This window comes from Ovis aries, chromosome Y (assembly GCF_016772045.2).
Source record: "Ovis aries strain OAR_USU_Benz2616 breed Rambouillet chromosome Y, ARS-UI_Ramb_v3.0, whole genome shotgun sequence".
In the NCBI taxonomy this organism is placed as follows: domain Eukaryota; kingdom Metazoa; phylum Chordata; class Mammalia; order Artiodactyla; family Bovidae; genus Ovis; species Ovis aries.
Window position 1 is genome coordinate 9,275,204 of NC_082741.1, and position 15,701 is coordinate 9,290,904.

The 15,701-nt window shown below is 43.3% G+C and overlaps 1 pseudogene; it reads right to left on the bottom strand.

Annotated features, from left to right (window-relative positions):
• LOC132658886 (testis-specific Y-encoded protein 3-like) overlaps positions 1-15,701 on the bottom strand; it is a 55,681-nt pseudogene that overhangs the window by 38,228 nt on the left and 1,752 nt on the right.

Below are 15,701 nucleotides of genomic sequence, written 5' to 3' on the forward strand. Positions count from 1 at the left end.
AGTTCTATTTCCAGTTTTTAAGGAATCTCCACACTGTTCTCCATAGTGGCTGTACTAGTTTGCATTCCCACCAACAGTGTAAGAGGGTTCCCTTTTCTCCACACCCTCTCCAGCATTTATTGCTTGCAGACTTTTGGATCACAGCCATTCTGACTGGTGTGGCATGGTACCTCATTGTGGTCTTGATTTGCATTTCTCTGATAACGAGTGATGTTGAGCATCTTTTCATGTGTTTGTTAGCCATCCGTATGTCTTCTTTGGAGAAATGTCTATTTAGTTCTTTGGCCCATTTTTTGATTGGGTCGTTTATTTTTCTGGAATTGAGCTGCATGAGTTGCTTGTATATTTGTGAGATTAGTTCCTTGTCAGTTGCTTCATTTGCTATTATTTTCTCCCATTCAGAAGGCTATCTTTTCACCTTGCTTATAGTTTCCTTTGTTGTGCAGAAGTTTTTTTTTCTAATTAACAAAGTTTATTAATAATAATAATAAAACATCTCTTTGCTATTCACCCCTCCTACTCATGAACATGTTATCAATTTATATAGAAAATCTTCATGTGTTTCAATTTAAAATGAGACCATTCTATTAAAAAATTTTTTTGTCTAGTTGTGTCTCTAGGATATTATGGTCTATGTGTCTCTTACTAATGGAATTGGTTTTATTTTATTTTTTTATTAGTTTTTTATTTTTTAAATTTTAAAGTCTTTAATTCTTACATGCGTTCCCAAACATGAACCCCCCTCCCACCTCCCTCCCCATAACATCTCTCTGGGTCATTCCCATGCACCAGCCCCAAGCATGCTGCATCCTGCGTCAGACATAGACTGGCGATTCAATTCTTACATGTGCAGAAGCTTTTAATTTTAACTAGATCCCATTTGTTTATTTTTGCTTTTATTTCCAGTATTCTGGGAGGTGGATCGTAGAGGATCCTGCTGTGATTTATGTTGGAGAGTGTTTTGCCTATGTTCTCCTCTAGGAGTTTTATAGTTTCTGGTCTTATGTTTAGATCTTTAATGCATTGAGTTTATTTTTGTGTGTGGTGTTAGAAAGTGATCTAGTTTCATTCTTTTACAAGTGGTTGACCAGTTTTCCCAGCACCACTTGTTAAAGAGATTGTCTTTACTTCATTGTATATTCTTGCCCCCTTTGTCAAAGATAAGGTGTCCCTGTGTGTGTGGATTTATCTCTGGGCTTTCTATTTTGTTCTATTGATCTATATTTCTGTCTTTGTGCCAGTACCATACTGTCTTGATGACTGCGGCTTTGTAGTAGAGCCTAAAGTCAGGCAAGTTGATTCCTCCGGTTCCATTCTTCTTTCTCACGACTGCTTTGACTATTCGAGGCTTTTTGTATTTCCATACACATCTTGAAATTATTTGTACTAGTTCTGTGAAAAATACTGCTGGTAGCTTGGTAGGGATTGCACTGAATCTGTAGATTGCTTTGGGTAGTATACTCATTTTCATTATATTGATTCTTCTGAACATGAACATGGTATATTTCTCCATGAACATGGTATATTTCTCCATCTATTAGTGTCCTCTTTGATTTCTTTCATCAGTGTTTTATAGTTTTCTATATATAGGTCTTTAGGGAAGTGCAGGCAGAGTGCAGGCCTGACCGAGTTGGAACATGCGAGTCCGAGCTGGGAGGGAATGCCTCCTCAGGAGTGAGGCTGAGGCTGGAAAAGGATTAGTCCAAAGAGCTGAGCAAGAGAAGGAGCCTTCCAGGATGCTGGGATGATATATGCAAAGCTTTCTAGCCTTCCCTCTCTGGAACACCTCCCTCAGGACCTTCCAGCTTCTCGTGGGTTTTATCTGCTGAGAACCTAAACATTTTTGTGTTTCCTTAGAACCTGTTTCTGTGGCAGGAAGGGGGAAATGAGGTCCCCCAAATTAAACTTTGGGACATTAAGAATCCACTTCCCAGGACTCTGGGTGGGGTGGATGTGAAGTGGGGGTGGCAGGCTCTCGGATGGTGCAGACATGTCCAGACCCAGGACTTTACCAGCTCATCCTTTTCCAAGAACAGACCTGTGGCCACCATAAACCCCACTGCGATAAGCCCTTGCATCACAACTTAAGAGTTGTGGAACTGTGACTATACCTAACCTGTGTCACATTAGTCATTTCAAGCCTTCTCTTTAAAAGCCCTTTCTTAACGTACAAGACAGTGCCCTAAGTGATATAAGTAGGCTACCTGGGTGGGGCCGCATTTGGAGTGTTGACCTTTAAGAAATTCACTTCTTTTTGAGAATATAGGTGATTATATACTCCCAAAGTTTTAGGACAAATGTAATTTTCCATTGCCTTTCCTCCCTCCTGCCCCTAAGTAAACCATCAGTATCCTTTAGAAATTAGAAAAAAAAATAATTATTGTCTAAATTAAAACCCCCAGAGTATGTCAAGCCTGGAATGTTTTCAGCTTGCATACTTCTGTTTTTGTTGCTGTTGTCGTTTGTTTGTTTTAATTTGGAAAAGAGCTGCAGTGGGACTCTATCAAAGGAGTACCAAACTACAAAGCCATCTATTTGCTTTTGTAAGATGAGAGAGAGAAAGATCCTTTTTGTGGTTGCACTTTGCGCAAGGAGGTATTGGCCTAGCTAATAAAAAAGGACAGTATATTTTTTAATCTCATGGCAGAAAAGAGAGGCACTAGGGTTGCTTTTGCAACCCTATAAGCCTTGCCTTTGGGATCTCTGCCTTTCAGAAGGGCCAAGCTCAAAACCACTTCTGCCCCTGCAAGGGGAAGGGGCAGTGGCTGTGACCGATATCCAAAAGGTTGTCCTAGGAAAGGATAGGGGCTCCTCACTCTAGGTAGAGATCTGCTCCCAGCCCCACCCTGTGTTCCTGCCCAGGATGTTGGCTGAATTCTTCCCCAGAGGAGCAAAAGGGCCAGCCAGTTGTGTAACAACCAAGACACCCCCACACCCAGGCAGAAAAATCAGCCTGTCAGCACACTTTTCCTTTCACACCCTTTGGTTGTCACAGACCCACAGTTAACTGAAACTTTCCCCTACAATAATCAAGAACTCCTGTCTTTTCTGGGTGATAGAAATCTAAAAATGACAGGCATGGAGTCATGCAGCAGAAGCATGTTGGGCCCTAAAAGAGGTGTTGTCATTAAGGGCTTCCTTGGTGGCTCAGATAGTAAAGGATGTGCGTGCAGTCCTGGAGGCCCAGATTTCTTTCCTGGATTAGGAAGTTCCCATAGGGAAGGAAATGGCAACCCACTCCAGCATGCTTGCCTGGGATATCCCATGTACAGAGGAGCCTGGAGGGCTACAGTCCATGAGGTTGCAAAAGAGTTGGACACGACTGAGTGACTTCACTTTCAGTCCTTATTAAAAGTGTGTGGCAATGTGTCCAGGCACATCGTCTGAGATCAAGGATGCTGACTTGCACCAGTGTTTTATGTGTGAACCCGAGGGGACCCCCTCTGAGGGGTGCATGTTCATTTCTCTAGTGCCAGCATTCATAGCTGACCCCCTTCCCCTCACAGATGAATACTCATGTGGTCACCCCTCTCTGCTGCTCAGTGCTTCAGGCAGGTTCTAACCTGCCTTCTAGCCAGCACTTCTCACTGCCTGTCCTCACTCACCCAACTTCTGCCTATTCCTGGGCATTTCTTGGCTAAAACTGTTTTCCAAATTTTCCCTGCTGCTGTTGAAATCCTGCCATCCACATCCATAACCCAGTTCCTCCATGTAGATACATTTCAAACTCTAGTCACTTGTATTCTTTTTTTTTTTTTTTTTTTTTGTCATTCCCAACCTGCTGGTACAATTACTGCCTTAATATATTTTTTATATGAAGCATCTGCTCTTTAAAAAAGATCAATTTCAATTTTGGACTTACACTTGATTACAAGACAGTAGGGAAAACAGTATTTTGTACTCTGCATAAAAGATACACAATGGATAACTGCAGTCAAAACAAAAGCAATGCTTCTAAATACTCCATAAATACCATTGTGCTGGGGATGGTTCTGTCCCTGGTGTGGAGTTCCCTTGAGTGTTATGGGTCAAGGTGCCAGGCCATGCTGAGACTATTCTGGTAGGAATTAGAAGAAATGAAAGACAATACTATTCCTTCTGGGTGATTCATTGTTGTTCATTGCTTTGGCCACTGAGAGGCTGTCTGATTTTTGGGGGTGCATCCTCTGTAGATTTCCTGACCAAGGAAAGATTTTCTCTTAATGTCCAGATGGACTTTAGCTAAGTCCTTCTCAAAGTGCTTACTGAATTCTAACTTTGTAAAACAAGGTACTTGCAAGATTCTGTTCATCCACTGGGTCGACTAGCAGATGGGCAACTCCAGGCCAAGGGCTGTGTTATATTGGCCTCAGTCCCCCAGAGAAGTTGGCAAGTATCTCAAATGTCAGCAAGCATGTAACCCAAGGAGGCTGATTTTTTTTAAGCTAGCACATGCTGTAGAAGTGGCCTAAGCATATAAAATGAGAATGTGCTCATTATCGGGGAGGTCCATGGCATGGTATCCTGGGATGGTGACCTAGAACTCACTGGCCTGGAGACCCTGCAGTTCAGCCTGAGTCCCATTTACCTTCTGTTTTGTTTTTTCATGTGTTGGCTTCAGTTGTAGGTAAAGTTCCACCATCCACAGCAACAGGCAGCCAGACTCCCCCTAAGGTGCTGGTCCTCAACCTCTCATCCTCCCAAACTCCCATGGCTGGGGTCACGGCCACCACCAGCAGCACCTGTATGGTCATGGCCAAGCTGCCACTACCACCAGCACCATGGGAAACCCAGTGAAAAAGCAGAGGCCGCTTTTACCAAAGGAGACTGCCCCAGCCATGCAGCTGGCTGTGTGTAACTCATCAAGTAGTTTCAAACGACCTCCCAGAAGTGGCCCATGCAGAACATGCAGCGCCTGCAGCAGCAGAAGCAGCAAAGCCAGCAGCAGCAGCCTCCATCTTCCCATATAACTTCACAAAGATATTAGTTTTATTTTTTCTATTTGAAAACATCAAAATGGTAAATTCTTTGCCTTTTCCTCCCCCCACCTTTCAGCATGTGTTGGAGGTCAATCCGTGTTAGTGCATGTAGCTCTCTCTTTTTCTTTTGCACTGATGTATAATATCCCACAGTTTATTTAATAAAGTATTCACCTGCAGATAGACAGTTTGGTTGCTTCCAGTTTTTATGTGTTGTAAGCATTGCTACAATGAATACCTTTGTATAAGTTTCCTTGTGCATGTCTGTGAACCCCCAGGGCATAACTTTTGAAAGAGTACAGTATGAGAAGTGGATGATAAAGGATACCTTAATAACTAGGGATTAGCACCCACCAGCCAATGCAAAAGAGCCAGCATCAAGAACCATTGTCATAGTACAGAACGACAGCTCCCAGCTGGAGTCTCTTTCTGGGATGACGAAAGCAGAACAAAGCGCTGATCTGATGGGGACTAGTTTGTCTGGCTCTCATGAGGACTGGTACTGGTCTTGTTTCGTGAGGAAACCTGCATTGAGATCCTTCATTATTGGGCTCTTGGATTGAAACTCTCACATACTGAGTGCACCATCAGGAGGAGAACAGGTAAGAGTTGCAGCAGGTTGTGAAATGAAGGAATAGCCAGATATGGAACTGGCCCCCAGTGAAACTCTTCAAAGACTGGGGTGGAGGAAGACCATAAGATTGGACACCGAGTGGGGGAGTACAGCTGGACTGATCCTGCTGTCTGAAGTTTTGCTGTGGCAGAACCGAGTCTGGATGGGGAGTTCCACACTGCTGAATCACAGCCCTTAAGTATAATGAGCCTTCCAGGGGAACTTGCGAGCTGGCAAGAAGGAGCTCATTGATGGTGTGGTTCCTAATTCCTAGATTGTCCTGTTAAACATTTTTTTTTTTTAAACCAATCTGATTTAATTTTTTTTTAATTTTAAAATCTTTAATTCTTACATGCATTCCCAAACATGAACCCCCCTCCCACCTCCCTCCCCATAACATCTTTCTGGGTCATCCCCATGCACCAGCCCCAAGCATGCTGCATCCTGCGTCAGACATAGACTGGCGATTCAATTCACATGATAGTATACATGTTAGAATGGCATTCTCCCAAATCATCCCACCCTCTCCCTCTCCCTCTGAGTCCAAAAGTCCGTTATACACATCTGTGTCTCTTTCCCTGTCTTGCATACAGGGTCGTCATTGCCATCTTCCTAAATTCCATATATATGTGTTAGTATACTGTATTGGTGTTTTTCTTTCTGGCTTACTTCACTCTGTATAATCGGCTCCAGTTTCATCCATCTCATCAGAACTGATTCAAATGAATTCTTTTTAACGGCTGAGTAATACTCCATTGTGTAACATTTTTTAAAAACTGGCCAGAACTAGTTGAAGTAGTTAGGATAGATTTTAATCTGCTATTTACTTTTGAAGTAGGGCAAAACGTCCTGCATGAACTGAAGTCAGTTTCAATGTGTACACAGTGCACTGGGGTTTTAAAAGGAGAATAGGGAATACGGAGGGGGAATCATGGGAATTCTATAGAGTCAGAAAATGACAATTTTACACAAAGTGGGAAAGGGGTGTTGGTCCATGTGAAATATCTGAGGTTGCTAACTCAGTTACCTCTTAAAGGTAGGCTCCTGCCCTCTCATAGAGACAGGGCAAATGGCCCTATCCTTAGGTATTGACGGGAGCAAACAGGCAATTCTATTGGCAGCCTTGAGTTTTCTTAGGTGGGACTTTAAAGGGGTGTGGATCATCCTAGGGATGCAGCCTTGAGCTGCTGGAAACTGTATTAGTCCTTAAAGACCTACGTGGAGGCCTTGCTGAGAAAGGACTCCTTGGAGCTTTGCTAAAGTTTGGCCAATGGGAGAATCACTGTCTCTGGAAAGCAGGGAAACTCGAAGAGTGTGGATTGGGACAGGCTTCCTCAGGCAGTGGGGTGACCAAGAACCATTTACTTTCACAGCTGTCCAGCACAAAGAGATCACACAGAACCCATCCACTTCCACCAACACCCTGGTGACCAGCACCTAATCGTTGCTCCTGGTCAACAGCTCAGGGTCCACGAGCACTCTTGCATCTTCGATCAGTCCCACCCATCGCCACCACTTCATCTGAAGTCACTGCAGACTCTGCTAAAATACACTAGCCAAGTGAGTGCCAGAGGTGGGATAGGGGAGGGCTAGCCTTGGGTCTTTCCAGGAATTAAAGGGGACCTGGAAGTGGTGGAGTCCCTTCCCACCTCACCTGTCCTCTTGGCATGCTCCTTGTTAGGAACGTGGTGGGCAGGCATGCCTGCTCTGTGTTCACCTGTGGGAACACTATACATTTAGGTTCTGTCTTCTAAAGTTTATTTTCTTGAAGTATAGGTGATATACAATGTATTAATTTCTACTGTAAAAGAAAATGATTCAGTTATATACACATATATTTTTCATATTCCCTTAAATTATGGTTTAGCACAGGACATTGATTCTAGTTCCCTGTGCTATACAGGAGGACCTTGTTGTTTATTCTATGTATGATAGTTTGCATCTGCTAATCCCAGATTCCCAAAGGGTCCTATCCACCACCCAAGCCCTCCTCTCTACTTCTCTCCTAATTTTCCAAGTGCTTTTATGCTCACTGATTAATCTGGGCAAGTAAAGCTTCCAGATCTCCTTGCTGTTGGATGAGAGTACTCTGGAGTGATATGCCGGTTCATGTCTGTAGAATCCAGTGAGTGAAAATCACCACCAGAATTGCAGCTCTCTGGGGAGTCCCTTCTGCTCCTTGCTGGGGTCTAGGACAGTAATTGCTACATAGTTGTAGAATGAAAGCAGGTTGCTGCCCAATGTCTCATTGGGCTTATCAGTAGTATTTTTTTAATGTGTACAGTTTTTAAGTCTTTTATGAATTTGTTGTAATATCACTTTATTTTCCTTCTTTGAAAACTTTTCTTTTTATTACAAGGCACATGGAATCGTATCTCCCCTAGTTGGGAATCAAAGCCATACCCCCATTATTGGAAGGCAAGGTCTCAACCACTGGAGGTCCAGGGAGGTCCTCACACCCATTTTATAGATGAGCACACTGAGATCTGGCCAGGTCAAACAGCTTGTTCAGGGTCAAATTATCCGTGGATGTCTAATTCGCATTCGAATGCTAGTAGCCAGGATCTACGGAGAAGGCAATGACACCCCACTCCAGTACTGTTGCCTGGAGAATCCCGTAGATGGAGGAGCCGGGTAGGCTGCAGTCCACGGGGTCACTAAGAGTCGGATATGACTGAACGACTTCACTTTCACTTTTCACTTTCATGCATTGGAGAAGGAAATGGCAACCCACTCCAGTGTTCTTGCCTGGAGAATCCCAGGGATGGGGGAGCCTGGTGGACTGCTGTCTCTGGGGTCACACAGAGTTGGACACGACTGAAGCGACGTAGCAGCAGCAGCAGCCAGGATCTAGAATACCCTCTTGACTGTCTTTGAGCTCACTTGTGAATTCACACCAGGCCTGCTGACCACAGCTGTCCAGGTCCACAAACTGATTGTTCTTACATGTGGCTTTTTAAAGCAACCCCGCTGAAGAGTAAGTGTGGCTAAAGAGATAAAATCCAGGTCTTGGGGTTACATCTCTTATTTAGTATATCTGTTCCCCCCATTTTGAATAAAAGAAAAATTTTTTATCAGATCTCTGAGTTTCAGAACAGGAAGTGTTCAATTATTAGGTGTGATCACATCCTCAAAGTTTTTAACATACCAGTTCACCACCTTGAACTAGAATTGACTTCATATTTTAATTTATAATCACTCCATACCTCAGGCATGAAAATCACTCTATGTATGAAATAAAAAATTCCATATTTCTTGTAGGAAAATTGATGCCAAATCTTTCCATTGTTAAGTATACAGTATTCTGTATTTCATGAAGGAAAGTCAGCACACAGATTTTCAAATGAGAATATGAAAAATTCCATTTTCATGTTACCTTCTTTATTCCCAATTCAATGTGAAATACAAGAATTTCATACTTCATAGGAAAAAGCTCTGTGCCTAGAGTTTCAAATGCCAAAGTAGAGAAATCCACATTTCATGTAGGAAAATCAGTGCCCAGATTTTCATTCGTTAAATACACAGAACTACATATTTCATGTAGGAAAATAATAGGTGCGTACTTTTCATACAAAATATGGAGAATTCCATTTTTGCTTTGGAAAGTTTGTGGTGAGATTTTCACAGGTGAAATATAGAGAATTCCATTATTCATTCAATAAAACTTAATGTGTGTATTCTTATGTGAAATAATGAGTTCCATGCTTCATATACGACACTTTTGCCCACATGTCAAAATGTAACACAAACATGGAATTCTCTATGTAGAGAGAGATTCATCTCTAAATCCAGAGATGCTAAGAAGAGTGTCTTGCTAAGAGCCATGACTCACCAGTGCCAGAGGAATTGAAATCTGCCCATTTATTGTACAGAGTTCCTTTCAAAGGAGTTCTGTTCTTATCCAGCCTCCAGGTGAGAACACACCCCAGCCTACCCCATCAGCCCAGGCCTGTTGCACTGGGAGGGGTGAGAGGATCAACCTAAGACACCCTTTTAAGGAGTGATGTTTCAAGCTGGCAAACTCTGTAGCTGCTTATGCTACAGAGCCAAGAGTCTCCCAAACCTAACAGGAAAAGGGCAAGCTGTGTTCATATGGCTGGTCATGTTGTGGAAAGAGTGCTCCTTCACTTGAGGATAGAAAACCCTTTGTAGCCGGGTGCCTAGGGGCTGTGTGTAGCCCCTCTTTTGTGCCTGGGAATCTGGCCCATTCTGCTCCTTTGTATCTTCCATGACTGCCCCCAGGTGCTTTTGGCCTGCCTATCCTTTCTGTTCCGGAATCCATGTTTACACTTACATACCTGTCTAGACATACAGCTTGCTCCATCATGAGATCCCTGAGCTTTTTTGCAGGGCATCAGTGCTTCTGCTCTGGCAAGATCTTTATACCTTATACAGACTCTTTCAGGTTTTCAGTGTCCATTCTTCCATCCCCCAGCCAGGCCTGTTCAGAGAGCTCACACACATATTTTTGCCAGTGCACATGTGTGTGCACCCACACACACACATATACACACGCCCAACAATTCTGAAACAAAACCTGAACACCTGAAAAACTATTGGTTTACTTATCCAGTATAATGGACTTTGGTATGCACCCCTCTTTTTTGTCCCAGTTAATTTTTTCACTCACTAGTTGATCAAGTACTGTCCTCTTCTATGACATATCCTGGAAGGGGAATGGGATTTGCTCACAAGGTGGACTAACATGCAAAGAGGTTGGCAGGGTTGGAATTCCTCACTGTGGACAGTTGAGCGACGTATACCTGTGTTCTCTACTTCTGTCACCATGGAGTATTTCACAGTGCCTATAAGGTTGTTGTAATTCCAGTCCCAGTGCATTTCTTCCAGAAACGACACAGAAATAGCAAGGGAATTTGAAATTGAAACTGATCACGTACCCCTTCTCTCTGGGAAAAGAATTCTTTAACCACTTTTTCTTTACAGAAATGCAGCCCCAATTCATATCACCTGGTGATGATTTACTGATAATCATGAAGAAATTCTGCATGGGCAATGTCAGTTTAATGATCAATGCAAGAATACACGGGTAGGGGTAAAAGTCAATGTATTTCAATGCTACAGTATTGTTTACAGAACACTTAACAAGTCAATGCCAAATCTTTCCTGACAGATAAAATTTTCCTGACAGATGCTTTCCAGAAACATCTTTGCTCTCTGTGATCCTAATTAATATTCTCACTTCAAGGAGTGATATTCTTGCCCATTAGGCATTAGTGTAAGTATGTGGATATTCTTGTTTCCAGATGTGGGTCATGTTAACTATTTTTGTGATGCAGCATTTCTTGATGTGCACAAATATCATGGAAGTCTTAAAAAGTCACAATTCAAGATGTTGGAAGCATTTGATCCAGCAATGAAAGAAAGGGTCAAATTCACGTGCATTCTGACAAAGATACACAAACTTTAAAAAAAATGAGAGAATATGAGCAACACAATGCATATATGTTGAATAGGGATGTGCAAGAACTCAGACAGCTATGGCAGTAGGGCTGTGCATAGTGGCAAAGCATGTGTGCATCATGAAAGACAGGAGGCATACACAGATCCACAGGAGGAAACATCAACTCACATTCATGGGCAAACACAATGGAGACATCCAGGCTTCATTCTATACAGAGAAAACATGAACACATCCAGGGAACAGGAAACAAATGCAGCTCAGGGTGATTGAGCCAGAATGCTCATTAATTCATCACTAATCTGCAAAGTTTCACATGCATTGATATTCAGTGGAAGAAAACCATACACAACACATCCAATGTGCAGTAAAATCTAATAGCGCCAAGACTTTAGGGCCCAAGTGAAGCTCTAAAGAAACTGGGACACAAGTCATGGCAAGTTTCCAGAGAATGATCATCCAGTCAACCATCCACAGTTCAATTTTACTAACTGATCCAGGACTCTCTGTGCTCTTCACTCCAGAACAGGTTAGATCTAAAGCCACCCCTGGTCCTGAAGCATTGGCAGGAAGTATTAGGCATTGGGGAACCCTGTCCTAAACTTTTCTTGTCTTTAACATCCTTGCGATGCCTCAGTAAAACTTGTGAATGTGGATAAATGCCATGCAGTCCCTAGAATGAGCCAAGTCTAAGGTCCTGAAATCCATGCCCCAATATGCCACCTCACAGACGCTGTAGAGTTATTACATAATAGTTTCTGCTTTAGTTTGTCTTGAATGAGCGCTGAGAAAGACAAGTAACAGCTTGACGTTTCTCCTAGGGTTGTTTGAAGTTTATAGGTTAAAAAAGTAAGAAGAGACGTTTCCTGTGTTTCCTGTGCTGGTTGTTCAAAAAGCACCCAGAGAAGGCAAAGCCTTGCCTTCTAGAGCTGTAGATGTTTCTCTGTATAAGGGGCAAACCTGTAGTGTAGATATTCAAATGCAAAAGCTGACACTGAGCAGGAGATCTCATTTAGGGCACCTTGACGGGGACATTCACAAACCCGCAAAATTTGACGTTCAACATTAACCCTTTGCCCTCAAAAGAAATGCTGCTTTAGGGAGAAAAGTTGTGGAGTGGGATCTTCAGGTGGGACAGAAATTCATGTGGGACATCACCCTCAAGCATGCCCACGTTGGAGCCATTCTATCTGGGATGAGAGGACATGTGGTGGGGGACAATGTTGAGCTCTCCCTACTCCATTTGTGCCAGTCTGTCCTTTGCTCAATCCAAAGGTGGACACAATTCCAGAAAGCAGTTATCTACTTCAGAAGGACCACCCTAAGTGCTGACCAGTCCCTCTGTGAACTCTGTATGCTCCAGGTGTTCCCATTGGCCCTCGGCCCAGAGAGTAGTGACAAAGCCCTAGAAGGACAGGTCCCTTGTGGTTGAAAATAGTCTGTGCTGAGCCATTCAGCAAGGAAGAGACACTGGCACTGGAGGGTTCCTGAGAAAAATGTTATTTCTTCACCTTGGTTTGATAGAGGGCCTTGTGCAAAGAGCTTAAGCCTTCCTGGAAAAAGGGATGTTAAGCACTGAGCCATAGCAGCAGCAGCAGCAGCGTGGGACACAGAGCACATGGCTGGGTAGGCTGGCCCTAACATCCTCATTCCCCTCACTTCTGCCCATGCACACTTTGTACCTAAACTGAGTTCCTGAAGAAAATAACAAAGTTCAAATGACCTCAAACACCTATGATGGGATCTGTTTTCCTTTATCTAATTCCTTGAAATTTATCTTTTCTCCTGGTCAATTTTGCAAGAAAATAATATCCTCACTGCCTTCCCACCCCTCACTTTCTCCCTAGGTCACAGCCCCCCTCCATATACCTTATACCTGATCCCCTAAGATGTTGCCTGGAACACTAGCTCTCTCTAGTTTGCCCTAGCGAACTCTCAGTAAAGCTGACCGTGCACTCATATACACACTCATATCCATATGGCTTTGTAGGTTCATAGAGTGTTGAATATTAAGGCTTTCTCTTTGTTCTGTACTCTTAGAATATCTGATGATATGCAACAGAGAAGATACCTGGGCCCCAACCTTCCAACAAAATTGCATTCCATTCTTTCGATCTCTGGTCCTTGTTCACCCGACCCTTTCCATGAACATCCACATTTCCCTTGTAAAACTGACAGACCCACAGGTAATAGGCCCCTCATCTTTCTCCATCCTCCCAAACCCCTACTCCACAGGAAGAACTGCATCCCCTGACAAAACCCCAACATATGGCTTAAGCCCTGCTACCACTCTCCATGTACTGGTAATTCCCACGTGGAAAACTGAGAATCCTACATGCACCTGAACTATTTGTCCTGAGGACCTTCCCAAACAATACACAGACACATGCAGTTGATGTTTTTTATCCTTTGGAAATATTTCAGGTTTACTTGTGTCTCCCTCTCGATCTGTTTCAGCACCAGACCACTCTTCATTACTTTCCCATCCAAGATAAATATGCTGGCCATTGATTCACATAAAGCAGCTTCATCAGTTTTCTATTTTAGGTAAAGGGGGACACTCCATCATAAGTTTCTCAAAATTGTGGGGCAGGGAGGCTTCCTCTCAAAACAGAGAGAGACACAGATATGTAAACCTACCCTCTCTCAAAACACTAAAGACAGCTTTAACCATTCAAGTCGGTTTCCACAACAGAGAGTCTGTGAACTTTTACATCTCCTCTAAGCATATACTAAAAACACGTATCCCAGTCTTCACCCTAGAACTGCTTACAATAGCTAGGACATGAAAGCAACCTATATGTCCATTGGCAGATGAAGTCATATGGAAGTTGGGGTACAGATACACAATGGTGTGTTACTCAGCTCTAAAAAGGAACGTGTCAAAGTCAGTTCTAATGAGATGGAATGAAAGTAGAGCCTACTATACTGAGTGAAGTCAGTCAGAAAGAGAAAAACAAACACTGTACGTTAACACAAATATATGGAGTTGAGGACCATGTAGGTTGTACTGAACATCCAACATGCAGGGCAAAAATAGGACACAAACATAACAGATTTTGGACTCAGTGGGAGATGGTAATGGTGGGTAAATTTGAAAAAATAGACTTGAAATATTTACATTACCTTATGTAAAATTGATAATCAGTGCAAGTTTGATGCGTGAAACCAGGCAACAAAGTCATGTTGTGGGACAACCCATAGACAGGTAGGGGAGGGCGGTGAGTGGTGAGTTCAGTATTTGGGGGGACATGTGTATACCTATGGGTGATTCATGTTGGGCAGTGTACAGCAATATCTGTCAAAGTATTGCAAAGTAATTATCCTACAGTTAAAATAAATAAGAGACTATTCTCCATAATCCTGCACAGTGGTCAGTATTTCAGAATGAAGGTGCCAGTGTGATTATCAAAATCGAATCAAATTATGGGTTAGTGGGGGAATTGCCTTGCACAAAGGAGAATCACTGTCTTTTTTGGAAAGGACACTTCATGAGGAATAGTAGATGAGCCCCAATTTAAGAGGAGCCTGAAGGTGGACTTGTTGGCCATGGAATGACAGTTCGGAGATGTGCAGCTGACTCAGATATAAACTGGAATGACTTTGGCCTGTCCAGGCTACTTCAGCTACCTCAACCTTCTATAGTTAGAACCTGTTTTTTCTGTACAGTTGTCTACACTTGCTCTTACTGATTCCCTCATGGCCTGGTGTCACTCTCTATTCCAAGGAGTCTCACTTTCTTCACAAGTGAAATAAATGACCGAAGTTGCTGGACAACACTTATACCAGTGCTCAGTCCCGGGGGCCCCAACTCTCGTCCTCCCGGGACGTCTCGTGTTGGAGTCTTCCTCTTTACATAGTACTGCAAAGGGTTGCACCGCAGATCCTTTATGATGATCTGCCAGGGAAATGAGCAAGGTCAGCACAGGGCTGGCCAGTCCATGAGCCCACCCGTGCACCACCAAGAAATCCAATATAAATCACCAATTTTGGCCCAGTGGCCACGTGGTACCCCACCTCAGCAATCCAGTCAGATCCTGCGAAGTTGTGGTCAAAGAAGCAGTTGAAGAAATTAACGCTGGTGCCATGGTGCCTGCAGCTGTATGCCTTACATTCAAACCCCTGGTACCACTGAATGGGAGTGGAATGAGATGCTTGGTATCCTGCAAGAAAAGGAGTATGGGAGAAAGACCTAAATCACTTTCCAATGCAACCTACACTTTTCTGTTCCCACCCTCAAGATCCAGGGAGCTGCCTCTTGCCAGTGATGTTAATCAGAAACTCCTTAAAAATCACTTAATTCTGGAAATACCTATTCCTCTGAAAGGACAATGTGATCTTGTAGTGTTGAGTGGGATGCCTGCATTCCTCCACCTGCCAGGACAAAGTGTGGGCGGTGGGGTGGTGGGGTGGGTGTGAAACCTCTTTACAGAAGAGCTGTCCTTTCCAGTTTTCAGGGATAAACCATGTCCTCTCCCCTCCTTGGTCACCTCTGCTCCACAATCATCAGTGTCCCTGCCTGACCTTCAAGTTGGTCATGAAGTGAAGCATGTCTTCATCTTGGTTGCTCATCAAAACTAACATTTGTGGGTAGTTCATAAACTGCTTTAGGTGAAGGAGCCTCTAGATGCTAGAGGTAAAAGTCCTGGAAGAACAAATCTAGCCTAAAGTGTAGAATGACATTGTTATGACTTCAACTTACTACTAGTTA